The sequence below is a fragment of the Podarcis cretensis genome, assembly GCF_951804945.1.
Source record: "Podarcis cretensis genome assembly, chromosome: 15".
Taxonomy (NCBI): domain Eukaryota; kingdom Metazoa; phylum Chordata; class Lepidosauria; order Squamata; family Lacertidae; genus Podarcis; species Podarcis cretensis.
Window position 1 is genome coordinate 22,548,039 of NC_137185.1, and position 27,152 is coordinate 22,575,190.

The 27,152-nt window shown below is 43.8% G+C and overlaps 1 long non-coding RNA gene across 1 annotated transcript in view; it reads left to right on the top strand.

Annotated features, from left to right (window-relative positions):
• The window catches only part of LOC307203797, a 32,274-nt gene extending 23,110 nt beyond the window's left edge, over positions 1–9,164 (top strand). The window contains exons 5-6 of the long non-coding RNA XR_013833360.1: positions 3,622–3,657; positions 8,838–9,164. This is a non-coding gene — a long non-coding RNA (uncharacterized lncRNA). The remainder of the gene's footprint in view (positions 1–3,621; positions 3,658–8,837) is intronic.
• The last annotated feature ends 17,988 nt before the right edge of the window (positions 9,165–27,152 follow it).

The window sequence follows — 27,152 nt, forward strand, 5'->3', positions numbered from 1 at the left end:
TAAATCCCGCTACCTGACCAAATTCTTGAATCAATTCCAAAACTCTTTTAGTACTAGATTCTGGCTCCTGTAATGTCAATACCAGATCATCGGCAAATGCTTTCAATTTGTACTGTTTAACTCCGACTTGTATACCTTTAACCAATTGGTCCTTTCTAATCATATTTAGCAAAACCTCCAGGACCGATATAAAAAGCAATGGAGAGATTGGGCTTTCTCCTCCAAGAATTCAGCTAATCCTCCTTTACTTCTGTAGAAGAATTGCGATTTATTCTTAGATGCAAATGTGTATTGCCACCAGCATCGTTTTAGGAAAAGCATTCTATCCTGTATTTGAGAAAAGTAGGGGAGCTTGTTCAAAGATGCTCGTGGTTTTTATATTTTTCTAACCATTGTCTAATTCATAGGGGGTGACATTCTAAATCATTCATTAAAAAGAAAATCCAAGAGGCTGTGAATCAAATGTTGTTGGACGGCAACTCCCATTGTATGACCTTGGGCCATGCTGGCTGGGAATGTTGGAAGTTGTTGTCCAACAAGGAGAGTGTCTCACACTGAGTGAGTCAAATAACTGGACATTGGTCTTAGTCACCAAACTATCCAAGATGTGGGAACAATCTTCCATATCTCATCTCGTCGGGCCCTTATCCAAGTCCATGGAAATCTGTGCTTCTGACGCAGAGTACTGTAGATTCCGGCGTATAAGATGACTTTTTAACCCCAGAAAAGAGGTTAAAAAGTCGGGGGGTCATCTTATACGCCGGGTATCTGCCCCCCACTGCTGCTGCGGTGGCTCCGAAGCAGCAGTAGCAGCAGGGGGTCCGCTCTGCACTGGGAGAGAGCCGCCCAGCGCGGAGCCTGCCCAATGCTGCTTTCTGTGGCTTTCTCCCGGCGTGGGGCTGTCCAGCATATTAGGTGACTGGACTTATAAGATGAACCCCCAAATTGCAGCTGCCAATTTGGGGGTTGCCTAATACGCCCAGTCGCCTAATACGCCCGAATCTACGGTATATCATCAATGCAAAGAAAGACCTCAATCAATTCAACTAAATGCTACTCAAAGTAGATACATTGAATCTAATGAACATGATCCGGACTATACATTTAAAGCTGTATCATACCACAGCCAGGACTGCTCCCAAAGAATCTTGGGAAGTGTCATTTGTTCAGGGTGCTGAGAGTTGTTCAGAGGCTCCCATTCTTCTTACAGAACTACAGTTCCCAGAGTTCCCTGGAAAGAGGGCTTGATTGTGAAATCATGCTGGGAACTGTAGCTCTGGAAAGTGAATGGGGGTGGGTCTCCCAGCCATAGGAGCCAACTCCTAGGGGTTGTGGGTAATTCAGCCCCCGCAATAAAATATTTGAGGGAGATGGGCCCCCACAAAATTGATGGGCATTGCCATTCAAATGGTGTGTGTGCACTGTGTCATGTGATTGGTTGTGTGGAGTGGGGCTTACGTGGGCCCCCAAAATATTTTATTCAAGTTGGCACCCCTGCTCCCTACAACTCTCAGCACCCATAACAAACTGCATTTCTAGATCACTGAGTATGTAGTCATAAGGGCTAGATGCATGTGTGTGTATGTGTGTGTTTTTTAAAGTAAGAAATTTCTTACTAATTTCTTCAGATTTACTGCTCTTAGGTGGAATCAGAGAATGCACACAGAGCGCTGATTAAGCCCCGCCGCCCATTGGCCTTTGCTTCTGGCAACCAACAAAGAAATCAATACCCCTTCCTTCTGATTGCAAACTCAAAGTCTATTCTCCATGGAGCAATTCCCTGATTGCCAATAATGGATGATCTGCTCCTTTCTTCCTGCTCCATCTGCAGGGAGAAGCATGAGCTACCTTGCCAAAAGCGCACAACTACCTCCCTCCCCACAACAGACACACACACACACACACACACACACACACACACTTGGGCAGACTGTGTCAGCCCAGCCCCAGACTATGCTCTTGATCAAGGCTATTTCTGAGTCATTCCCCAACTCAGCGCTGGTGCATGAGACGCCGACGGGAGGTATCATTTAAGAAATGCAGGCAGGCAAACATTCAGGTGACCTAGATTTTGCAAGCTCAGCCGAGGCTCTGTCTGCTGCAGAGAGACATGAAGCCAAAAGCTACACTGCGGTGGGGCTGTCGCTGTCTCTCTCGAGCAGTGGCTGAAAGGAGGGGAGAGCTAGATGAGCCTTGTCTTGTGCCGGCTTCTTAACTTGATTTTTGCTGTCCCTGCTGGACTCACTGACGTTGCTCTTTCGTCTGGGGAAACGGAAGGGGGAGAGTCGCCCGTATTGCCCATCTGCATATTCTAAATCCCTTTAAAGCATGTGCACCTCTAGGCTGCTCCCAATTAACACAAGCCAAACAGCCATGCTGGTCTCCAGCTGAACTTGTCCTTACAGCTTCTCGATTATGTCCCAGATCTAAATACATTTGCTTGGAAGCGAGATTGATTTGTTTTGATGGCAAGTGTGCTTTGGATAGCAGCAGCAGAATAATGCCAGGACAACGGGTGGGATACAGAGCTCTGTAAGTAGAGCCCCATGCATGCAATGGGGTGCTCTTGGACCCAACATTTCTCTTCTGGCTGCAGCCCTTGGGGTTGCAAGAGGAATGGGGAACCTGTCTGAAATTGCCTTATCCCCACCACACCCCGCTTCCATTTAGGGCCTGGATAGCACAGTTAGTTTAAATGTGGTGCTAATAATGCCATGGTTGCAGGTTCGATCCCCGCAGTGGCATAGCGTGGGGGGTGCAGGGGGGCCGGCCGCACCGGGCGCAACATCTGGGGGTTAGGGTTAGGGGGCGCAAATCCACGGGTTAGGGGGCGCAAATTACTTGCCTTGCCCCGGGTGCTGACAACCCACGCTATGCCACTGGATCCCCGTATGGGAGAGCTGCATATTCCTGCACTGCAGGAGGTTAGACTAGGTGGTACTCATGGTCTCTTCCAAATCTATGATTCTATGGCTCTCCTTGGGACCCACACTGAAAGGCATTCATGCAAGGACACCTTTGTGCACCTTGTGACCTTCCAAGTCAAATATAACCCAATAGCCATGCATGCTTGCCCAGTAGGGAATCAATGAGCCTCCTGCTCCTGACCCTGGAAGTACAGAATGGGAGGGATCTTTTCCCCCCAAGAGCCCCATAAACGCATATAGAGTGATGGATTATGGCTCTGCATTCTCATGATTTCCTGCCTCGTGATCTGCCTCAAACTTGTATGTTGCCATTTTCCAGCCACTGTGGAGGTAAGACCCTTTATAAGATAAGTTGTGCTGCATCAGGCCAAATATCCCCCCAGTGCAACAGTGCAATATCTGGCCATTTCCTACAGTGACCAGCCAGGTGCCCTTATGAAGCTCATAGGCAGGGCATCAGAGCAAAGTCAGTAGCCCTTCAATAAAATTCACCATGATTGCTATGCTAAAGCTAGTTGTACAGGACAATCTATGCCAAAGTCCACCGGTCAGAATTGTATTTCCTTCTGTCATGTTTTTTTTTTTTTGGGGGGGGGGAAGCTGGTGCATTTTGAATGGGCTCTTTTCTTGCCTAAAATCCTATTGAAGACTAGCTGTTTCTCATGAATTCATGGTTGCTGTTTTAAATTCCCAGGTGCATGGATTCATAAACCAGATGTTGCCAGAATGGGTAAGTCAAACACCTTTTGATATCTGGTAAATCTACCTTAGGAGCAGGAACACCTCTGGGTCTTGAAATCTGGGTACTGGGTACTGAACATGCCAGATCTTAAACCTGGGTCAAGTGTTCTGCATGCTACCTCCATGATAAAGAAAGCAGTGTAAGGTGAACTGAGAACTCATATTTGAGTTGCAGGACCTCGCTGAAGCTCAGGATGTCTGGGCCTGGGCGATGAAAAGCAGGATATTCAAATGATGATGAATAACAACAACACTAAATAATGATTTCCATAAGGTCCTACTGAAATTGCACCTGAAATTATGTGGAACTCCCTGCTCCCAAGAGATCAAGTTAGCTTTCTCTATCTTTGTGTTCTGATGGCAATCGAAAAATTTCACCAGAAGACAGGAAAGAAGTCTTATACTGGGTCAGACCAATGGTCAATCTAGCTCTGCACTGACTGGCAGCAGCCATCCAGGGTTTCAGGTGGAGGATGTTCACAGTCCTACCTGAAGATGCCATTGGAGGTTGAACCTTTCTGCATGCAGAGCAGATGCTTAGACACTCAGCTTTCTTAAACAAGCTTAAACTTCTGCTACTGATGACTGTTAGTGTTACCCTTGATGCTTTTGCACTTTTTTAAAAAAATAGTTGCACTATTTTGTGTGTTGGTGATTGAATTATTGGTCATTTTATGTTTGCTTTTTGTTCTCAAGCTGCTCTGAGCAAGTCTTTTCGCAGGGGGAGAAGGGGAGGATGTACATTTTTTGAATAAATAAATTGAAATGCAAATCCAGAGATTCCTCCCTTGGTGATGTGTATTAAGGAGAGCTGACAGGGCTGGCCTAATATGCATTTATGCCTGAGGTGGAGCAGGAAATGATTCCTTCTTCCCACACCAAGTCAAGGTGCAGAACGCCCAAGGCCAGCCCAAGCTAAGTTGGCACCTAAGGAGGACAATCCCACAAGCACATCACTCCTTCCCTGAGGCAAATGCCTCACCCTGCCTAATGGCAGAGCTGGCCCTGGGACCCAGATGAGTTCTGGAAGACTCATTGCATTTCTAAAGAAGTGTGTGTGCCTTTTCCCCACACATGCCTTAACTGTTATCAGGTTTTGCCTAGCACGGAAGTTTGAAGTGAATTCAAGGAAAATCAGGAAAAACATCAACAAAATTTCAGAGAGTAAATAAGGCAGCCAGCGAAATTTCTTCTCACACCCTCTAACTGCAGGTCAGGCACATCAGTATCTGCATTTTGCCTCTCCTCCTATCCTTAGAAGCTGCAAGACTGTCCATCCAAGTTGCAGATACAGAAAGATCCCCAAATAGACAATCTTGTAGACTTCAGAGCACCTTCAATGTTGCCCTTTTCAATATTGTTTGTGGAATGGACAGCACAAGTCTGTGGTGTGTGTGTGTTTTAAGAGACAGAAGTCAGTTTTTGATCTTCATTACATGTGGACAATCTTCGTGTGTGGACCAAAACAGTCACTCCAGTTCACCATCCTATTTGCAGGAGATGAAATGGGACAGCCATCTGGCATTGGGGGGGGGGGATTCAAACCCACAACCCGCTTTTGGAGGGGAGGGAGCTTAGCATGTAAGAAAATCCCTGCTGGATCTGACCAAAGACCTCCTAGCATCCTATTCTCCTAGTGTCTAACCAGATGTCTATGGAAAGCCCAAAACCAGGACCTGGGTGCAACAGCACCCTCCCTGCTTGTGATCCCCAGCGACCTAATATAGGGAACAAAGTATAGTTATTCTTTAGATTTCTGAGTTCTCCAAATTGGTAATACAAGTCCTCAGCTTATGGAACATACCATAGTGCATAAAATAAGTCTAAACCTTGGCATAAAATACATTCAGAAGTGCCTATATTTAGATAAAATATTATGTGATAAAATGCATTTTAAGCAGTATTTAGATATTAATTTTAGGGTGGATTTTTTTAAAAAAAACAACAACACAGAGACAAATGTGAAAATGTGAAATTAACACAGTCTCAAAATAGACTCATTATCCCTTTCCTAATTATAATCCTACCCCCATAAATCTGTTCTGATAGAGTAGATTTGGGGAGGGCACAAGGTGTGTCTGGGTTGTTGTGCGAGTGGAAATCCTTGTGCTGATGTGTTAGTTGGTGTTAGTTAGTTAGCCCATGATGAATAAATATTTCCTTGGTGGTCTGGCAGTCAGAATTGCACCTGCAACATGATTTGCTGCTTGAAGGGGGCCCACTAGGATATTCACTGGTGGTAGGAATATATTGGCTTACGCTTCCTCCAAAGTGCTCAGAGCAGCTTCCATCTGGTTCCCAGGTGGTCCCCCAGCCAAGCAGGTTACATGGCCAGGCTTGCTTAGCTTCAACAATAGAACTATTTCATGAGCCTTTAGACCATCATCTGGTCATATCCTACATCCCACATTCAAACTTTACGAGCTCATATGTGTAGGTGCTTTGGAGGATGTATCAGACATGTTTTGGACCACTTCCTGATCCTGTTAGCACATGTGGTGTTAGAAGTAGGAGGAGCTCAATTGCAATTCTGAAACTCCAGGAGGTTCAATAGGGTGAAGGTTGCAGCTGTTTCCCTTCCACGTGCTGCTTCCAGCTGCTTCCAGCTAGCTTTCCTTCTCCCACCTGGACAGGGATGTCCTCTGCTTGGTAGAGAAGATAGTCTTACCTGTGGTGCTTCATTGACTCCTGTTCAATGCTCAGAATTGTGTGGGGCTGCCATTCAGTGGAAAGACTGGGCAGGGCTCATCTTGCAGTTGGGCACCACTGCATCCAATAAAGATGCAGTGGAATTTTCCGTACTTAGAGAAGATCTGGCAAACGCAAGGTCATCAGGACAGGTAGATAAGGCAGCGGGATGAAGGACAGATCACAAGGCTTCTGGGCTCCAAGTGAAGGCAACTCTGAATGTTGCTCCAAGGTCAATCAGTAGAATATGGAGGACGGAGACACTGTGGGAGAGAGGTGGGTGAACTTGACTTCAGATCCTTGGAGAAGTCAGCCCACACTTAAGGAGCAGGCCTGGTTCAGGATCCAGTGGATGCAGGACTAATTCAGCCCCCTGCCGCCCCCTCCCTGCCCAATGCCGTGGCTTTCTGTGGACCACCATTACAGCATTTCCACCTGCTTATTCAGTGAAAGGGTGATACCCACTTTAGAAAGATCTGGCTCAGTATAAAGCATCTTCAGAGATTCAGGAAGCCACTTGATGCCTATTCAATTCCAGCTGGGAGAGGATTGGAGACTATCTACCTGGACCACAGTGCTTTGGTGAGAGGAGGGCAGAATTCTGTGCCCCTCCTTCTCTTCAAGGAGCTTTTCTTATGCTACATAATTCCTACCTGGGAAAGTCTCTTCATGAACTAATAGACAGGCAACTAACACCCTTGTATAGACCACCTTGTGCAGGCACGTTGCGTGCTGCAAGGTCATGCACCAAGAACCTTCCATTAAGTGTTCTGCTTTAGGGTTATTCTTGTTGAACCTCGTTTATCTTAGAGTATTATGGATGCAGCTGGGTGAAAGTTTAGCAATGATAATAAAGAAAAGACTGCAATGGTGGTAGCAGGAAGATGCATGTATGGCAGGGGTGAGGAGCTGCTGGACCCCCCCCTCTCTCTCTTTCTCTCATTCTCTCATTCTCTCATTCTCTCATTCTCTCATTCTCTCATTCTTAGAACTGTTCCCAGGCCACCAAAACTTTCCCCAGCCCCACCCCCCAAGCAACATTGCTTCACACCCTTCTTGAGTGTTTTTGCTTGGCTAGAAATGTATCCTTGAACTCTGATAATGGCTCTCTCTCGCCTGGATGAAGGACACAGAGGAGGATGTGCAGAAACCAGCCTACTGCTCAGGGGTAAAATTTACGTTTGTTGCTCGGCCCACTTTCACTTCTGCTCCTCCCACCACTGTCATGTGGTCCCCAGAAGGCTTCTCAGAAGCGAACATGTCTCACAGGCATAAAAATGATTCCCACCCCTAATATATGGCCATTAGCCATGGACAACCAAGGGACAAACCCTGAAATGACACAAAATATGAAGAGCGATATTCTGTCCTGTATACACATGAATACTCCACCCCCCAAAAAAAATCCTTCAATTATAATCAGGGTTCTGGGTTTTTTGTTTTTGTTTTTGCCTTGGGGCAATCTGGGGAGTTCCGCTAAAATAAACATAACACAATTATGCTTGAAAGAGGCTATGGTGGAGTGAGCTGGAAGCCCTAATATTTTTGGAAAGAAAGCAGAATGGCCAGAGAGATGATGATGACGAGGGGCGAACAGGGTGTGCTTTCTTAAGAAAGCAAAACCTTAGCGATGTAGTTCCCCCAGGAGCATGTACAGTGCCATTCCTCAACTCGGCCACCACTGAAAAGGGAAAATTAAGAATTCCCGACACACAACGTGGTTAAGAAAAAAGGGAGGGGGAGAGAGAGAGAAAAGCTGAAAGAAAGAAAAGAGAAGCTGGCTGTGACTGTGTATTGAAAGAAAATGTTAATTTCAGCCCTGGACATACGTATTTAAAAAAAGGAAAGAAAGAAATCCAACTGTTCATCCTTTTCCTGGCATTGATATTCCTGTTTGCTGGAGGTGTTTGACATGGGAAGGAATGGTTTGTTGGACAAGGCATTCAACGCCCTCCCTCCAGAAACGACCCTAGTTAGGGGTGGTGGTGGTGGGCTTGTTAGACACTTTGATTTTTTTTTTTTTACAGTTAATGTTTCCCCTCCCCTATCTCCAAGGGCCAAAGTATGAATATATATATATATTCTCACAACATACACATCCAGCCTCACTATGCCGAGAGAAGGAGTTTCATTTTGTGACCGAGAAAATGCTAGCGGTATAGGCTGAGTTCTACATTGTTAGATTTGGCAGTGATTCAACTGCTTTCAACATCTGCCAGGGAATGTGGGATCTTGTTATAAGGAGAGAGAGAGAGAGAGAATGAGAATTAGGGATGCATTCAGCATATGCCTGAGCACCACTTCCTCTTTATTCCCTTATTTTGCTCGGCTCATTTTTATTTTTACTTGTACCTCTATATATTCAAAACTGAGGGATTCTCCTCCACCCTTTTCCCACCTCCTTTACCTCCTCCTCCCTGTCTCTGCTTCTTCCTTTTTCTGTACATCTCTCTCTCTCTCTCTCTCCCTTAACTTGTTAAGTTTGAAAGATGATATATACACACAGTTTGCGATGCCAGTCAGCACCGTTAAAGGCCAAGATTAATGCAATGGATTGGTGCGGCTGTGTCGCAGTGGAGCGTGATCAGAATACGAGATGGAAGATAGGGGGAAAGGGCAAGAAAGTGCTGGTGCTTAGAGTTTGTACAAGTCTCCTTAGCAACTTGTCTGACATCTTTTTTTTATAAAAAAAAATGTTGGTGGGGAGGTGTGCAGAGGCTCGTGTATGTACACGGATCTCCCCCAAACCACCCGTTTAATAAAACATTCCTTTCATTTTGAAGCAGTGCTGTTTTCCAGCTACTCTCATGTTCTTTGGTTCAATTACTGGATTAAATTAGTTGTCTGAGAGACGGTTATTGGGGGGGGGACGTGCTGTGCGCGCAGGGAAATGGGAGGGGGCGCTCAGTACTTTTTCATTCAAAGAAACCGCTACAGAGTTGGATTCTTCCCAGTTATTCCAATTTGGAACAGTGATTCCTTGCCTCCCCACCCCCTCCGGCCCCCTGGCATATTCAACAAGCTACAGAATCATCAGCACCCTGCCATTTGTTAAGTAATTTGGGACACATTTGAATTATTATTTTTAGAACCGAACTTGTAAAACAAAAGATAATATTTTGGGGCAAGATTTCTCTCTCTCTTTCTCTCTCTCTCTCTTCCTCCCAAACCCCTCCCATTTCTCCCCCTCCCACTTTTTTTTTCCCTTCCCTAAACTTGACAGCTGAAGAATAAACCCCTATAGGAGGGAGTGGCTTGATAGTGATGAAGGTATGTGACTCCTTTTTTTTTTTTGGAAAAAAAAGTTGCGTATTACTATGTTAATACTGTGGGGGCTAAATTTGAATTTGGTGTAAGAAAGCAGTCTTCTAGAGATATGCTATATCTCGGAATTGACACTTGGGAAACAGCGACTGCTTCACTGGAGAGGTTTTCCAAACTTGCATTGCATTTTCTTTTTTAAAAAGGGGGGGGGGATAAAAGGAAAAGAGAGAGAGAGAGAGAGAGAGAGAGAGAGAGAGAGAGAGAGCACGAGGTTGGAAATTATAAAGAAACCAAGCCTCTTTCCCCCCTCTATTTTTCTTTCTTTCTTTCTTTTTTTTTTTTGGACGACTCGATGTTGGCTTCCATACAAACAGATGTTACTTGTCATTCTGTAGTTAAGCAGGGGCTCCACATTGGAACAGTTTAAAGAGAACTGCAGCGGAGTTTAGAAAGGTGGGTGAGGAAGGCAATAGGCAGAAAGATCCATATATATATATATATATATATATATATATATATATATATATATATATATATGTTACATACATAGAGATTCTTAAGCTGGAGGAATCCATCTTCTGTGAAAAGCGTGCCTTATTCTTATATTACCTTTTAAAATTGATAATTATAACGGGGAAAATGTCTACTATGCCGCTGTTTTTAATTTGTTTCGTTTTGTTTGTGCTTCCTTTGTTAAAGAAAGAAAGAAAGTTGGTGAAAATATTTAGCTAAAAAGAACAAGAAAGGGGGGAGAAGGGTGCTCTGTTTGCCGCAAGACATTTTCTCGGTAAGTGGAGGTTTTGCAATGAACTAGATGAGGGAGATATGTCACCTTATTTCTTTCTTTCTTTTCCTTCTTCTTCTGTTGCTATTTCATTTTCTGCGGAAAAACTGTTTTTGATGGTCTTGCCAGAGAGCTCCCTTTCTTGTGGGCTGGATTTGCGGAGGCTGAAGGCCCTTTGGCCGCCCTTCCCGGTTCTTTGCGGCATTGTAAGAGAGAGAATCGTGTTCTTTTATACAGTAGAAGTTGAAATGAAAAGTGGACAGTCCCTATTTCCTTGCTCTTTTGTCTATCGCATGTGTTCGCTGGATTAATCCTCTCCATCCCTCCCAGGCTTTGTAAATTTTATTTTAAATCCTCTATAAAAAAAAACACCCAAAAAACATATCAATATAGTTTAGTCTGCTCTAGCGTTTATTCTGCAGACCTAACCACCCAATTTTTTTGGAGAGTACATCTCCAAAATAAAAGCAGAAGGGTTTTCCCCGCCTCCCCGGGCCCACAAGCGTTAAACTTTTTTTGGCACACAAACTGCAGTGTAGCAGCGGATCGATTCATTTCTATGAAGGGAATCGCAGATCCTGCCATCTGATTTTCCAATTTTACATTTCATGCTTCTATTCTGCCTTCCGCTTTCCTCCTCTCTCCTTAATTCACACACCGTACACACGCACGCACGCACACACATAAAACTCTTATTGGTTCAATTTGAAATACTTGTGCTGTTAGCCATTCTGGATTACTGTTTTTCCCAGCTTCTGTTTTCCTTTCGTTCTTTAAATTAAAAAAACACTTTCCACTGAAGCATAAGACCTGTGCTAGTCAATTTCCTGAAACTGAAGAGGGTTTGATGATTATTTTCATTAGAACAAAATAACTTTATTCTTTGTTATAATTATATTCCTGAATCCAGTGAATCATAGAGACTTAAATTTAGATAGTATAAGCATTCCTGACACTGATTTAGTATGTTATATTTAGGGACGCCTACCTCTAATTATCTACATATAAACAATATGATTTGCTCTAAATTTGCCTATCTATGTGGTTTGTGCTTTTAAAAAAAATAAATAAAAAGACCATCACATACATTTCTTTATTTCGCCATATCAATACATCTGGTGCAAAAAATTTGATTGGTCTGTATAGTGTACTACAAATTTGTGGTCCAAAAATGTAGAATTACCTTCATGCGTCACCATAAGTTTGCCATGACTGTCCGTTGTACTGTCATATGTGGAAAAAATAAAATTATTTCCTTGATCATTCCCCACAAAATTTACAAAATTTAACTTTTTACCCTTTTAAATCCCAAACCAGAAAAAAACCAACCTCAAAACACCGTAGTTTCACTTACAGTCACCAGTTCCATTGAACAATTGTCCTTTTCCAATTAGAATTGAATTCTGAGAATGACTCCTGTGCTATTGTTTATTTGGGTGCAGTACCATTGGCAAAGACATAGACAGTATGAGCTTAAGAATGCCGGACGTCCTAAAAACTACATTATAAAAGGAATAAGAGGGAAACCTTCCTCTCTCCCTTTGTTTTGGTTTTGAGCTTTGTCCTTCATGGGAGATGGAATGGAAGAGGAGAGTGTGGAAATGGGCAGACCCAAGCCGCCTCACCCAACAGCAGCCTTTACATAACTATGGTGGCTAACAAATTCAAACAATTTAGTTTCGCCTGTTCTTTGAGTGGCATCCCTGGTCATTTCATAAAAAGAAATTTAAAAATCCAAGTTCTGCCTTGAGTATGAGAAACCCTCTTCCAAAAAACAAAACAAAAAAACACATCTTTGTAAGTATCACTCCATTTCCATCCCAGGGGTGGTCTTCAAAGCAAAACTGAAATATCTCCTCCTCCTCCTCCTCCTCTTCTTCTTCTTCTTCTTCTTCTTCTTCTTCTTCTTCTTCTTCTTCTTCTTCTTCCCCCTCCTGTTAGCAGCTGTGTGGTTTTAAGTGGTTGCGAAAGGAACAATAAAATGAAAGGCAAAACCGGCATTTTGAAAACTTGGCACGAGAAAGAGGTTTGGACTAGCAGCCAAGAATCCTGCTGGGGCATAGAGAGAATAGCATTTGCAAAAGCACCAAGAATAAGCATTTCTGCCACTCTCCTTCCCCCCCGTGATTTTCCTATTTTTCTATTTTCTCTCTCTCTCTCTTTTTGGGTAACAATCTCAGCAGCCAGAGCGAGCAATTATTCCTCCATCCATGTTAAAAGTTACAGTGGAGAATTGATGAGCCTTTGTGGAAACAGGTAACGCTTCTCTAAATCTTATTACTTTTTCTCAAATGCATCTACATTGTGTTATCCACTGTCCCTAGTACAATGTTGGTAGCTACCCAATATGTGATATGTTTACTGCAGTTGTGCCCTTCCCCTTGCTTATTTGGGCAATATTCAAATTAGCACCATCCCCCTGCCCCACCCATTGTCTTCAAGTATGCAGGAAAGCAATGCTATTTTGTATTTTCTTAAAGTTAGCACTTTATCCTGGAGGTGAGTCCAGGTGAGATATGTGTATGTGTGTGATGATATAAACAACTGGCTTCTGTTTTAAGTTGTCACCTCTCTCTAGGGGGATTCCTCTTGCTTCACATCACAAACACTGCTCAACAACAACAACAACAACAATAATAATGATTTATGATTTATACCCCGCCCATCTGGCTGAGTTTCCCCAGCCACTCTGGACGGCTCCCAATCAAGTGTTAAAAACAACTCTTTCAAAAATCCAGCATATTGGTTAATATGAACCCAATATATAAGGATATATTTTTTAAAATCAACGGATCTTCACCCTGACCCCCTGAATTCATTTGTCAAAGATTTGGGCCCAATAAGATGGGGACATCTATTCACTAAGAATTTCCTCAATGTGTTGACAAATTGTTAACATACCTTTTGTTCCAGTTCTGGGCCTCCCCCAGCAACAGTTCTATATTTTTTTTTCTTGTTCCCATTCTGCCCTCTCCACAATAAGTTCTGTGAAATATAAGTAAGTTCTGGAAGAATAAATTTATGACCACTGACATAAGTGTTTCGAAAAGCCCCGAATGTCTTCAAGAAACACAAAATGCTCGCAAACTGCTTTTATTTTGCATGCAAACTATATCACCAGCACACCACCAGAAATGTCCACCCTATCTTAGATTCCACCATTCCAGAAAAGGAAGGGGAAACGACACTCCTCTGAAAAACACAAGATGTGCTCCTCCACCTACCAGTCACTCCCTGCATGGTGATGTCATGGAGCCTGTTGGATCAGGCCAATGGCCCTTCTAGTCCAGCATCCTGTTCTCACAGCGACCAACCAGATGCCTGTGGGAAACCCTCAAGCAGAATCTGAGCACGGTAGCACTAGCTCCTCCTGTGGCTTCCAGCAACTGGTACTCAGAAGCATCGCTGCTTCCAACCTCAGGGGCAGAGCATCGCCACCAGGACTAGTAGCCATTGATAGCCCTCTCCTCCATGACTTCGTTCAATCCTTTTTTAAAAAAGCCATTCGGTTTGGTGGCCACTGCCTCCTGTGGGAGCCAGTTCCATAGTTTAATCTATGGAATGATGAAGTTGTGAAGATGCCGAGGAGATTATGTGAATTTGATGTGGGGATGTGTGGAAATGCCCACACACACACAGCAGCTGGACACAGGAGGAATCAATTCACTAACTGGCACCACCAACCAGTATGATCCTCTGATACCCCCCACAATATGTCAGATTTTTTATTATTATTATTATTATTATTATTATTATTATTATTATTATTATTAATTTATTTGGAAATATAGTCCATTGTCTTTTTAAAAACAAACAAACAAGCAAAGCAGTTTATAACAAAAGTTCATAAAACTATACAGTAAAAACATATGTAAAAGATAGAATGATTCCACAGCTCTCTTTGCTGCAAGAGCCACTGTGGTCCACATAGTAAGAAACTAGCAATCGAGAATCAGAGGTGTTCCTGCAAACAAAGCTTCACTTCCCCTGATTTCCCCACACACACACACACACACTGCTCACAAGTACTGTTTTTTTGTGGGGAGAGGCCATGTAAGGCTGCATCCAGACAAGACCATTGGGAGAAGGCACAGCCCCCATTGTGAGAAAGGTTCAAGGGTCACCGAGCGAGGAAGAGGCTCTCTCTTTCTGTGGAGCAGGGCCAGGAGAGGCAATGAGGGAAGCCACAGCCACCACAGCAGCAAAAGTACCAATGCTTTCAGTGAAGTGCTTTGTCTTTGTCAGTAGAGAGCTAGGATACATGTGGGAGTAAGTCCTAGATGGGAGACGCTCCCGGCAATACAATTTGGGCAAGATGCGGGATATTCACATACAGCAAAGGAGTGGAAGAGACACAGGAGACAACTGCGGCAGATACCCTGTGTAACATGGCTACAGGATGCTCTGTCCAGTTGTTCAGGTGGGGCAGGGGTTGCTGTTTATAGCTGGACTTCCAAGGCAAAGCAAAAGAGGTCGAGTTCCTCTTTGTATTCTGGAGACAGGGTGTTTGGTGCAAAGCACTTCCTTTTTCTTTTTCCTTTAATACAATTTATTAATTTTCTGATAAGAAAAACATCACAAACAAAAATTCAAACCATAATTCTTAACTCAACTATACAGTGGTACCTCGGTTTAGGAACAGCCCTGTTTACTAACTATTCAGTTTACGAACTCCGCAAAACCGGAAGTAGTGTCCTGGTTTGCGAACTTTACACCGGTCTAAGCACGGAAGCCGAACGGTGGAAGGGCATTGGCAGCCAGAGGCCTCATAAGGGAAAGTGCACCTCAGTTTAAGAACAGTTTTAGTTTAAGAACAGACTTCCGGAATGGATTAAGTTCGTAAACCGAAGTACCACTGTATATACAAATCATAACATCACCATACCCTGGGATTTCAAAAATCCCTTGATTTCTCTCCACTCCCCCTCTTGGTTCCATTGTTTCGTGCTTATTCATGCGCGTCTATAACACCTTATATTCTTAACAATACATTTTTAAAAGCTTATTCATGTTATTCCAAGTGACTTTTAAAAGTTCTACTAATCTAAAGATCTATACACAAAGCTTGAAAAATATGCATTAAACATTTTCCCTTTTTTTGAAATCAATGTCCTCTTTCTTTCATGAATTTCAAATTATCTAAATTGTCCTGCATAGTTCATTAACTTATTTTGCCAATCTTCTTTATCTTCTTTGGCAGTGGCTTCTTCCTTCTGTAGGGGTAGGCTGGTCATGGCCTGGTAACCGCCCTCAAGTGCAGGGACAAAGTCTTTAGCTAAAGCACTTCCTTTTCCCATTCTCCCTCTTTCCTATCATCAGAGTTATCCCTCATAGTGTTCTAGGCATGCACAGGATGAGGTCAGACAGATATAACCCCATGCTATATACATTGTCTGAATCAGAGTCTCCCTTGTTTGGGTTTATTTACTGATGGTGGCATGCTGTGCTTGGGTGCTGATAAATGCTAAGTCCTGTACTCTGTCATATTAGAGTAAGAGGCAATGGGGAGCAGTGGTTTGATTTTCCTCCAAGTCTTGTTGAACTGGGTTGGCCAGTGTAGACTTCTCCCCATCATTTAGGGATGCATTAATCTTCTGATGGGTTAGAGGATTTGTGACATCAGTTTGCTCCCCCCTTGTTCCACACACATCTCTGCCATACTAGCAGAGTCATGTGAGCATAGCAGGTCCATTGGTGTAGCGCTGCAGTGGCATAACTGCATGGTTGCAGTGGCATATTCTGTGTGCTGGTGGCGTATCTCACATTTTGCCAGAGAAAGGGGCTTCTGCCATATCTCATTGCCGGACAGTCCTCGTCCTGGTGTAGGATAGTGGCAAATTCAGAAGTGCAGGGACCCTTCATGATAGTCACACAGCCCAGTCCTTTCGCAGTCAGGCCCCTTCTAAGATTATACAACAATAACGATGATAATAATAATAAGAGATGCATTGCAACCATCAGTGCAGATCTCCATGTGTTGCTTTTCTGCTAGATCTATTTTCTGTGGACGTACATGGGCCAACGATTTGGAGTGCACCAGCCACTTCTTTCAGAGTAATTTATGCTGTGTTTTCTGTGGAGTCCTATTTTATGTAACATAACATGTCCCCTTTTCTCTGGAAACTGGCATGCCTTGTGTATTCAGTGTGCCGAAATGCTTATCTTTGGAGCAGTCAGTGGCTAAAAAGCTCCCATTTCATGCTGATTGAGCAGTTCTAGGATACTCTAGATGGGAGACAATGCAGGGATCCTGCTGTAGAAACAGCAGCAGGTCTTTGAACACCCCCATGACCCATGACCCCTGCTTCTGGGTGTTTCAGACTCCAACTCCCATCAGTTCCACCCAGCATGGCCAGTGGTCAGGGATGATGGGAGTTGTAGTCTGACAACATGTGGAAGGTCCATGGGTCAGGAAGTTGCTGTAGCCCTTCTTCTACTGTAACTGTAGTATGTATAGAATTGCACTCGCAGTCTGCCATATCTTGATCGAAGGTTACTTCATTAATGAAGGCTACCTTCAAAAGTATTATGAACTCTGCTTGCTCCATTGCATTTCCAACCATCCTTCCTTTGTTCTCAAGATATTTCAAAGCTAACTGCAGTGTGTGTGTGTTTAATTTCATCAATGGGCATTACAGTCGCAGTGAGGAAGGGTTTCATACCACCATGACCCCCTGGTTATTGTTGTTGTTGTTTTTACACCCAGCACCTGACATGGATGCAAAGTATACATAGCCCATCTCAACCCATTTCTAACTAAATTGCTTGTGCATAAGCTGTTTCACTGAGCATTTTGGAGTGGCCTTCAGCAGCACCGTCTATCTTTGGTGAATAGGGTTTGCTGCTGTGTTTTGCCCCTCAATATACTTGTCTTTCCTACAAGTAGAGGATTTTACGAGCTGTAGACATCCCCCCCCTCTAAAAAAAAATGGTTTGTGGCTCTGTGATAAAAGACAAAGGGAAGATTAATTTGGTTTATGATTGGCTGGGCGAAAGGGTCACATGATCTTCTTAACTAATGTGGCTTCCCAGCCGTTTCTCTCCGGCATCTCGATGCCTCCCTCCTTCCGTATCGACCCATTACATCAGTTCTTCCAAAGCAATCCCCCTGCTGCCTATTTATAAAATGCTCAGGATCTATTGCTTAGGAGCATAGCTTGGCCTCCCCATCCCCTCCCTCACCCCCCCCCCTGCAAAAGCCATGAAATAACAGGTAGCGTTGATGCTATCTTTGCAATGCAAGCCTTCCTCCAGTATTTGCAGATGGCTCTGTGGTTTTGCTTTCAAGCAAAATAAATGCAAGGTGTTGCTGCAAAAAAAGCCTTCTCAAATAAAAATTCTGCTCTTTTTTTTTGGGGGGGGGGCAAGCTGTAAACAGAGAATGACCTTCCCAGGTGAGAAAAGGGCCAACTCAAAAATGAATTTTATGAAGGGACATCTGAGGAGTGGGGCTTGGGAGACCCTCATGCAAAATTTTTGTGAGGAAGAATCATGAACAAGATCTCTCCCCCCCCCTCCTTTGTGCTTTTAAAGTGCCATAGGTAGTATGAGGGCAGGAATTCATTCAGATCAGGACAACAATGCTGAGGGAACACCCCGCCCCTTGAAATCTCTTCCCTCCCTGCATTTGCCTCTGCCCATGGCTCTTGCACATAGGGCTGTTGTCCTGTGGCACGTCACATGGTGCGGGATTGCCACACTCATCATCTCTAAACACTGGTCATGCTGGCTGGGGCTGATGGGAGCTGGGAGCCCAACCCAGCCACCTGAACTCTCCTGTAGGCATGCACAAATCCTGGCTGAGCTAAGTGTGTTGGAACTACAGTTCCCAGGACCTTTTGAGGGGGAGCCATGTGTCAAAGGCACTTTAAATCTAGGCCGTGGGTGTGACCTCAGTGTATACAGCAAGGGTAGGAACCTCAGGCCTCCAGCGCTTCCCTTTCCCGCCTCAGGCCTTTCATGAGGCCATGCCCCCTTGAGAGACCTCAGGTGTCACCAGCCCTGCTCCCCCTCCACCCTCCTTGAGTGATTTTGCTGAGCTGGAATATATACCCTTGAGCTGTGATAAGGCTTCACGTTTGCCTGGATAGAAAGGTGGAGGGTGCACATAGAAATACCTGGATTTTTTAAAAAATATTTTTATTAAATGTACAAAAGTTCCACATAAAATTCCAATACATATTATAAAAAATCTTTTATATTATCGACTTCCCATCCCATTTTCTGTGATGTTTTTCTTATCTATCCCCCTTTTCTGCATCCTCTCTTCCATATATTTTAACACAATAATCTTTAATTCCTCTCTTGCTTCTAGTTCAAAACCTGTTCACGGATTCTTCATATTGTAGTATTTCTTCAAATAATCCAAAAAAAGGCTTCCATTCTTTCTTTCTTTTTTTAAAAAAGTCACCATTAGATTATCTTATTTTTGCTGTTAGCTTTGCTGTTTCAACACAGTCCATTTGACTATGAGATTTGTATGGCTGGAATGTAGCCTCCTGAGCACAGGGAGGAGTCACAGGCATTGCTCCACCCACTGCTTGCCTCCAGCCCCTCCCACCACTGGCATGCGGCCCCTGGAAGGTTGCCCATGAGAGAATGTGGCCCTCAGGCTGAAAACAATCCTCTACCCCAGGTGTCTAGGCTGGCAGCCTAAATCTTGCCGATTGCCTCTGTCTAATTCACTAGCTTACTTTCTCATGCATTTTTATGGGGTTGCCTTAATTGTGTTGATGCCTTAATTGTGCAAACTGTCTTGGAACCAATTGCATTGATGGGCAGTATAAAAAATGTTTCAAATGAGCAAATAAAGAAATGTGATGTATTGTTGATATTTAGAGTGGCAAGGGACGAGGGACAACAGAAAATAAATGGGAAGGAAGCGTGGAAGCTGTTGGAAAGCTGGAAGCCAAAACTGTTGATTGGCTTCACAACTGCATGTGCTCCTGGGGGGTTGTCGTATTGGTCCCTGGCTACAGATCACCTGAGAAGGAGAAGGGGTGGTGAAGCCTCCTTCCTAGGCAGATAAAAGTTAAGCTGCCCAGAAGGACATATGTAAAAACATGAGAAAAACAATGTTGGATCAGGCCGATAGTAATCCAAATATTCTGCACTGCGACCAACCAAAGGCCTCCAGGGAAGCCCACAATCAGGAGAAGGGGGTGCCCAAACCTTCTCCCACTGTTGCCTCTCACCAGGGCCAGCCAAAGACATCTTGGCACCTGAGGCAAAACACAAAATGGCGTCCCCCCAGCCAGGGAACAAGGGGTGAGTGAAGATCTACATCAGAAGCAAGGGGGGCATAAAGATCTGTGTTGGGAACAATGTGGGGGGGAGAACAGCAGTGCCTTCTATTCATCAAGGGGCTACTGTAGAGGCAACATAGATTGGGAGGAGCTGACAAAGAGGCAGCATAGCCAAGGAACAGGGCCGTCTTCAGCATATGTGCCACCAGGGTGCAAATATCCTCCCAGCACCCCCAAATTTAGTTTAAAGATAAAGGTAAAGGGACCCCTGATCATTAGGTCCAGTCGTGGCCGACTCTGGGGTTGCGGTGCTCATCTCGCTTTATTGGCCGAGGAAGCCAGCACACAGCTTCCAGGTCATGTGGCCAACATGACTAAGCCGCTTCTGGCGAACCAGAGCAGTACATGGAAACGCCGTTTACCTTCCAGCCGGAGCGGTACCTATTTATCTACTTTCACTTTGACATGCTTTTGAACTGCTAGGTTGGCAGGAGCAGGGACCGAGCAACGGGAGCTCACCCCGTCGTGGGGATTTGAACCGCTGACCTTCTGATCGGCAAGTCCTAGGCTCTGTGGTTTAACCCACAGCGCCACCCGCATACCTCCCTAAATTTTTTAGGGGGGCAAACTCAAAGTTGTTGACCTTTTTTGGTGGAGGAAAATCACTCACCTGTAACAATGACGCAGCGGAAAAAACTGCTTTTGTTTCCTGACTTGTCAGGAATATTTGATGCTACGGAGTAACAGAGCGACGGGGGGGGGGGGCGCGACACTTTCACTCCATTGCTTTTCACTGGCGCCAATCGAGAGGTATAAAGTAGGTATTCATTTGGCACCCCCCAGAATTCGGTACCCACATGCACCACACCTCTTGCATCCCCAGGTAAAGGTGGCCCTGCCAAGGAACATGCCACAGTCAGTGCTGCTACCACAGCAACAGCAGTGGGCAGTGAATTCCTTGGAGGCCAGATCTGCTGCCCCTGTGGATCTTGCCACCCGAGGCAGTCACCTCACCTTGCCTCATGGGTGGGCCAGTCCTGCCTCTCCATAGCTGGTATTCATTCAGTGGCACCTTTCCTCTAAACGTGGCCAACACTCCCTTATAACAGTGAACTCAGTGTGCCTGGAGAAGCCTGAGTATTACAGAAGTACAAGTGCTTTGGGCCTCAAACCCCACCGTACTACCCCCAAAACCCAATTAGGAGGATTGAACCTGCTGAGTGCTTTCAGGAGCCCTGGAATGTTGAGTGTCAGCTGGGAAAGAAAATAGCTAGAGGTGGTAGTGGTAGTGGTAGTGGATGGAATGGAGTAGTCCAAAGGAGGGCATGGCTGGCTGCAACCCTGATCAGGAGAACATTTGCTCTGCTGTACTGGAGGCCCCATTTTTCATGGCTAGCAGCCACTGATAGACTTAGCAGTGTGACCTCAACTTGGACACTGCAGGAAGTAACCAAGGAGGGCTGGGTTCATGTACGCATATTCATCCCTTGATGTGCATCATCAAGTGAATATGACAACAGGCCATTGCAAATGTAATTCCACAGACCCAGCTTTCCAAGACCTCAAATGTTTTCCATTTCTGCCCCCATGACATCATGTCTTCAGTTCATACATTCAGCCCCTAGCCATTGAACAGGGAGAAACTGAATATAATCTAGGCATGGATAAAGGTACTAGGAAAGGAGCAAACATTCTGCCTGTTTTTTTATTTTTATTTTTGGTGGGAATTGTTTTAGTTACTAGAATACATTTTGGATATTTGCCACATCTTTGAGACCTGTTTTGGGGTGGAGATCAACAATCTTTTCCTGGTGTAGATTCCAGTATTTGAAAATCAGCTGGGGTTTTTTTGTTTTGTTTTTATTTTCTTAAGTGCCTTTGTGAAAATGTTGAGAGTGAACTTTTCCCGTTTCTAACAGCCTTGTGTTTTCACTTCCAGAAATGGCTTATTTCTCTTTAATATTATAAGAAGACCTTCCTGCCAGTTGCCACAAACCCGTAGATCCGAACTTGTGCTCCTATCCTACACAAGCTTGTATCTATAGGTATGTGTCTGCTTGGCCAATGCACAAAACGTGGATTTTAAAAATAACAATAAATGTTTAATGCTTTCAATATGGCAATAACTAGATTGGCCTAACTGCCTCACTTGTTTTCCCCCTTCCCTTCTGCGCAGGAGCACTGAAATTAGCCATACAAATCTTGCTGCACAATTAAAATGACATCCTGGTTATGCTTTCATATAGTGCCCCAAATGTGGCTCAAACGACTTTATTCAAAGGAAGTAAATGACAAAGTGTGCAATGTAATGAATTCAGGAGGGCTGGCTTATTGGACCATCTAGCTCTGCATTGTCTGTTCTGATTGGCAGAGGCGCTTCTGATGCCCCAGTTGTCCCAGTGGACCATTTCCCACTGGGATGCACCAAAAAAAATGCATGCTGGTTTCATACCAGTTTTAAACCGTCCTGGCTCCCCTGCAAAAGATCTTGGGAGCTGTAATTTGAGGGCCCCACCCAGCTTACAAAAGAGCAACCAGAAGCTCACTTCAAACTCCCAATTGTTCCTTTGTAGCTACATTTCTACCTGTGCCATACCTAATATCATATACGGCATGGGACAGGTGGGAGTAGTTTGGGGGGAGAAACAGCTTTGTGGGCCAAATTGGGGACCTATCTTCACACAACAATGAAGGACAGAACCTTGCCATGTTTCTTTTAATTGGAAGCTAGTGAAGTTCTCAGGATGCTGCCACTATCTGCTTATTTGGCTTGCACGGAGTCGTGGAACGCATGTGGTTCTTGATCTCACTGTCTATGGCATGTGTATGTTTGTTCTTCTCTACATGTGGGAGTTGACTTGGATTATGATGGAAGACTTCAAAGAGCCTAAGTCTCCCCCTGCCCCACTTTGAGCTGTTATTTAGCTACCATCATGTGGTAGATTTATCTTGCAATATTATTTTTGCTTGTAGCGTTCAAATCCACAGGTGTTTCTCAGGACTGGAACAAAGCAGGTGACTGCTTTTGCCTTCCTTGATCCTTGCTTTCCAAGCAAATTTCACAGGTTGACCCCCCCCCCATTCCCAATTTTATTTATAATGCTGATGTACTGTAATGCTAATAGGCTTCACTATTTCATTGAAGTCTGCTTGCAATTGGACAGGAAGTTCTATTCTATTCCTTTCTTAGCAAAGGATTTGCTATGGATGATGAGCTTAGAAGGGTTTCTCAATTAATGTCTTCAGTCAGCTTCTGAACCAAACTTTTGCAGTGCTTTCATGCTTGATTTCTGTGTTGATGCTTGCTTGCCTTGAACGATGTCAGTGGTGTTTGACAACACCTGTACTAATTAGGGATAACACCCTGGAATGCAAAGCTGATGGAGAACTAGGCAGAAGGAAGAGGTATTCTTTGGATTTTTTTTTAAGTAGTAAGACTTGGTTCCTACAAGAATGATATATGGACATGAGCAAAAACTGCTTTTGAAAAATGAGAGCAATGAGCAGGAGAATGAATTAAGCTGCCTTATCCAGAATCACCCCAAAAGGGCAGAAGTCTCAAGGTGCTGAAAAGTATAAAATCAGTTGCAAAACAGTTCAACACACTTGAACCTTCTTCAGGGGCTAAACTGAAAAGTCACCTGCAGAGATCTCTGTTAGATATAGCCCCCAATATAATGGGACGCGGGTGGCGCTGTGGGTAAAACCTTAGCGCCTAGGACTTGCCGATCATCAGGTCGGCGGTTCGAATCCCCGCGGCGGGGTGCGCTCCCGTTGCTCAGTCCCAGCGCCTGCCAACCTAGCAGTTCGAAAGCACCCCCGGGTGCAAGTAGATAAATAGGGACCGCTTACTAGCGGGAAGGTAAACAGTGTTTCCGTGTGCTGCGTTGGCTCACCAGATGCAGCTTGTCACACTGGCCACGTGACCCGGAAGTGTCTTCAGACAGCGCTGGCCCCCGGCCTCTTAAGCGAGATGGGCGCACAACCCCAGAGTCGGACACGACAGGCCCGTACGGGCAGGGGTACCTTTACCTTTATCTTTATATTTATCTCTGCTGGCCATTTTCCAGTTTAACCCCTGAAGAAAGCCTTTTAGACAATGATTGTCCAAAGTGTGTTAAGCCGCTTTGGAAATAAATCCCAAATTGTTTTTACAGCATCTTGAGACACATGTTGTTTTGTTTTGGGATTTATTTTGGATGCTCTCTGGGATCCAGAATCACACTGTTAGTCTGCCTGGTCAATTTGGTCTACCTTGACCAAGCTAGGGATGGATGAATCTGCCAAGTTTGGTTTCTCTCTGTTTTTCATTTTTACAATATTAAGCTCAGTTCTCCAATGCATGACAATGTGCATGCCTTTCACCAAACATACACCTTTCTGTATGCAACCTTGCATAATATGCAATTTTTTTGATAGCATTTTCTCCTATCGTAATACATTTTAAGCACATTCACTAATATAAGCATTTTTGTGAGCATGCTTCCTTACCGCACACATTTTCATGCACATTTTTTGATGGAGAACTGCATTACAAAATTTGGAGAACTGCAAATTTGGAAGGATAGCTGTGTTTCAATTTACATACTGTTTGGGGCAGAATTGCAAACCAGGATGTGAACTGAATGAATTTTTCCCTGTCCTTACTCCCAGCCTTAATATTTTTAACTGGAAATAGTGAGAAGCAAATCTAAGACTAAAGGCATGCAAAACATGCGGTTTAGCACTAAGCTATGACCTTTCCCCAGAAAACTCATGACCCCCTGTTCCCAAGCCTCACACCACTTTTGCTCCCTCTTCTACCATCCAGGAGCACTGCTTCAGCCACACACATGTAAGCAGCAGGTGGGCCACACATCACCTGAATCCACTGTCAGCTGGATGAAGTCAAGCTTTTCATGTGTTGAGTGAATTTTGGTCATTGTTGACCATGATTCTATGAAACTCACAGAGGCTGCAGGAGGAGCCCTAGCCAGGTAGAGCTACTTCTGTGTTACACATGGGATTGATTTGAATCCAGCATGCAACCGCACTCTAGGAAAGGTGGGATCAGGGCCCCAGACACAGAGGCAAAGCTGAGCCAAACAGAAGGAACACTGCTTCAGATTCCTCCTGCATGGTTGTGACTGTGAGTGCTCTTGTTCCTTGGGCACTGCAGTGAAACACTGGGTATGAACAGTGTTTTCTTGGTCTGCTATATGTATCCAGGCTGCAATTTTGTAAGGCGAGAGTGTGCATTAATATTTGGCCATGGTTGGCGTGGAGTGCCTGGCTATTCTCAGCAGGTGAGCTTACCTGAGAATGAGCACTACACTTGTGTCTGCAGGTCACTGCTCCCTGCTGTTAGGAAGTGAAGAGTGCTAGAGCAGCCCAGCCCAGACGTATATCAAAGAGGGTGGGAAAGATGGTGGTGACAGCAGCCATCATACATTACAGCATGTGTTCTCCCCACCCCTTTGCTTAAGTTTGTGGGATGCCCTGGCTTTTCTAGTTGTTGAAGTGAATTTGAGGGTTTGCCTCTGAAGTCCAAAGGTAAGGGACCTGTTAATGTTCTGAGCAGTGAAGTGTTAGCAAAATGTCTAAGTTCCTCTATATGTTCTAGTCTTGGGGTGTTCTGCGCAAAATGTTCTCTCTGTGTGTGCGGAGAACCCTTTCTCCCTCTTTCCCATCACAAAAGTTTTCTCCTGGTGAGTTGTGCGTAGGGATACGAGAGAAATTCAATTCAGCCCAATATTTAGAGTTGAGCTTGCTAAATTTGCACTTCCTAAAACAACCCAGGTCTAACCCAGGACTTCCCAAACCTGGGTCTCTAACTGTGTTTGGATTATAATTCCCATTATCCCTGACCTGCTAGCTAGAGATGATGGGAATTATAGTCCAAAAAAACAGCTAGAGACCCAAGTTTGGGAAACCCTAGTTAACCAAACTGCAGCAGTCATTCAAAATTCACACTTCTCTGAATTTTGCAATACAGATCTCCAGATAAGTAATGTGTACAAAAATGCATTTATTAGAGTAAAAATGCACATGTTGGTAAAAAAAAAACAAAAGTATAGAAAAAAAGCAACCTTATTAGGTGAAATTGCTTACAAAAAATGTGTATATGTCAAAATTGCATTTAAAAGTTGCATGTTAAGAAAATAAGAATGTAAGAAGAGCCTACTGGATCAAGTCTGTGGCCCATCTAGTGCAGCATCATATTCTCAGTTTCCAATCAGATGCCTGTGGGAAATCCACAAGCAAGACCCAAGCACCCTGTCCTACTGTGGTTTCTAGCAACTGATATTCAGCAGCAGAGAATATTCATCCAATATAAATAAATAAATAAATAAATAAATAAATAAATAAATAAATAAATAAATAAATAATCTCCAGGAAAATGCTGGTAAATTTTATGAGAACCCAACAAAAGAAATTTGGAGAAGTGAACCTAAGACTTGGAAAATGGGGGGGGGGGGAATGAAAAACCTGAAATTTGGGATTTGCCCATGTATAATTCTGTGCTCAACACAAGGCTGGAGAGATACAGTCAAACCTTGGAACTCAAATGTATTCCATCCCATAAGACCGTTTGACTTCTGAAACGTTTGACTTCTGATGCGCGGCTTCCGATTGGTTGCAAGAGCTTCTTGCACTCAAGCAGAAGTCGCACCAGACGTTCGAGTTATGAGGAACATTAAAAAACGGGAACACTTACTTCCGGGTTTTCAGTGTTCGGGAACTGAAATATTCGGCAACGGAGCTGTTCGAGTTCCGAGGTTTGACTGTATAGGGTTAGAGTTAGGGTGCCCAATTGTCGTCTGAGCCCCCCATCCCCAATGTAATGTGGGTATATGGATTGCATGTTAGATTCTTTGGTCCCATATCTTTTTGAAACAATAATTTATGGGAATTTGGATTTGTATATTGAAAGAAAGAGAGAAAACAAAAGTAAAGCATGCCAAACAGATAAACTTAATTGCAGCTTTTGGTTGCTACTTTTATATGCCATACTTTCACCATTGTGGTATATTTACTCACTAATGCTTCATGACATTACTACATATTGCAATGTCACATTGTTATTACATGACTGCACATATTCACCCTAATTGCATAATTATCTATAATTGCACTAATTCGGTAAAGACATAATTGACTAAAATCAGTAAGGTGTGAGGAGGTCGCTGAAACAAGTAAATGAAAGTTAACAACATTGAAAGTATTGGATGTGTTTTCTTAATTGTTTTTGTTATGTATATGTAGTATTTTTGTTTTTGTATTGTATTGTATTGTATTGTATTGTATTGTATTGTATTGTATTGTATTGTTTAATTCTCTTTCTTTTCATTTTGTAACTTTTAAAATTTTAATAAATATTATTTTTTTAAAAAAATCAACAAGGAAATACTGCCAATAGGAAAAAGGACATTAGAGGAAGCAGGGCTTGTTTTCCCCCTCTCAAATTACCGTATTTTTTGCTCTATAAGACTCACTTTTTTCCTCCTAAAATGTAAGGGGAGA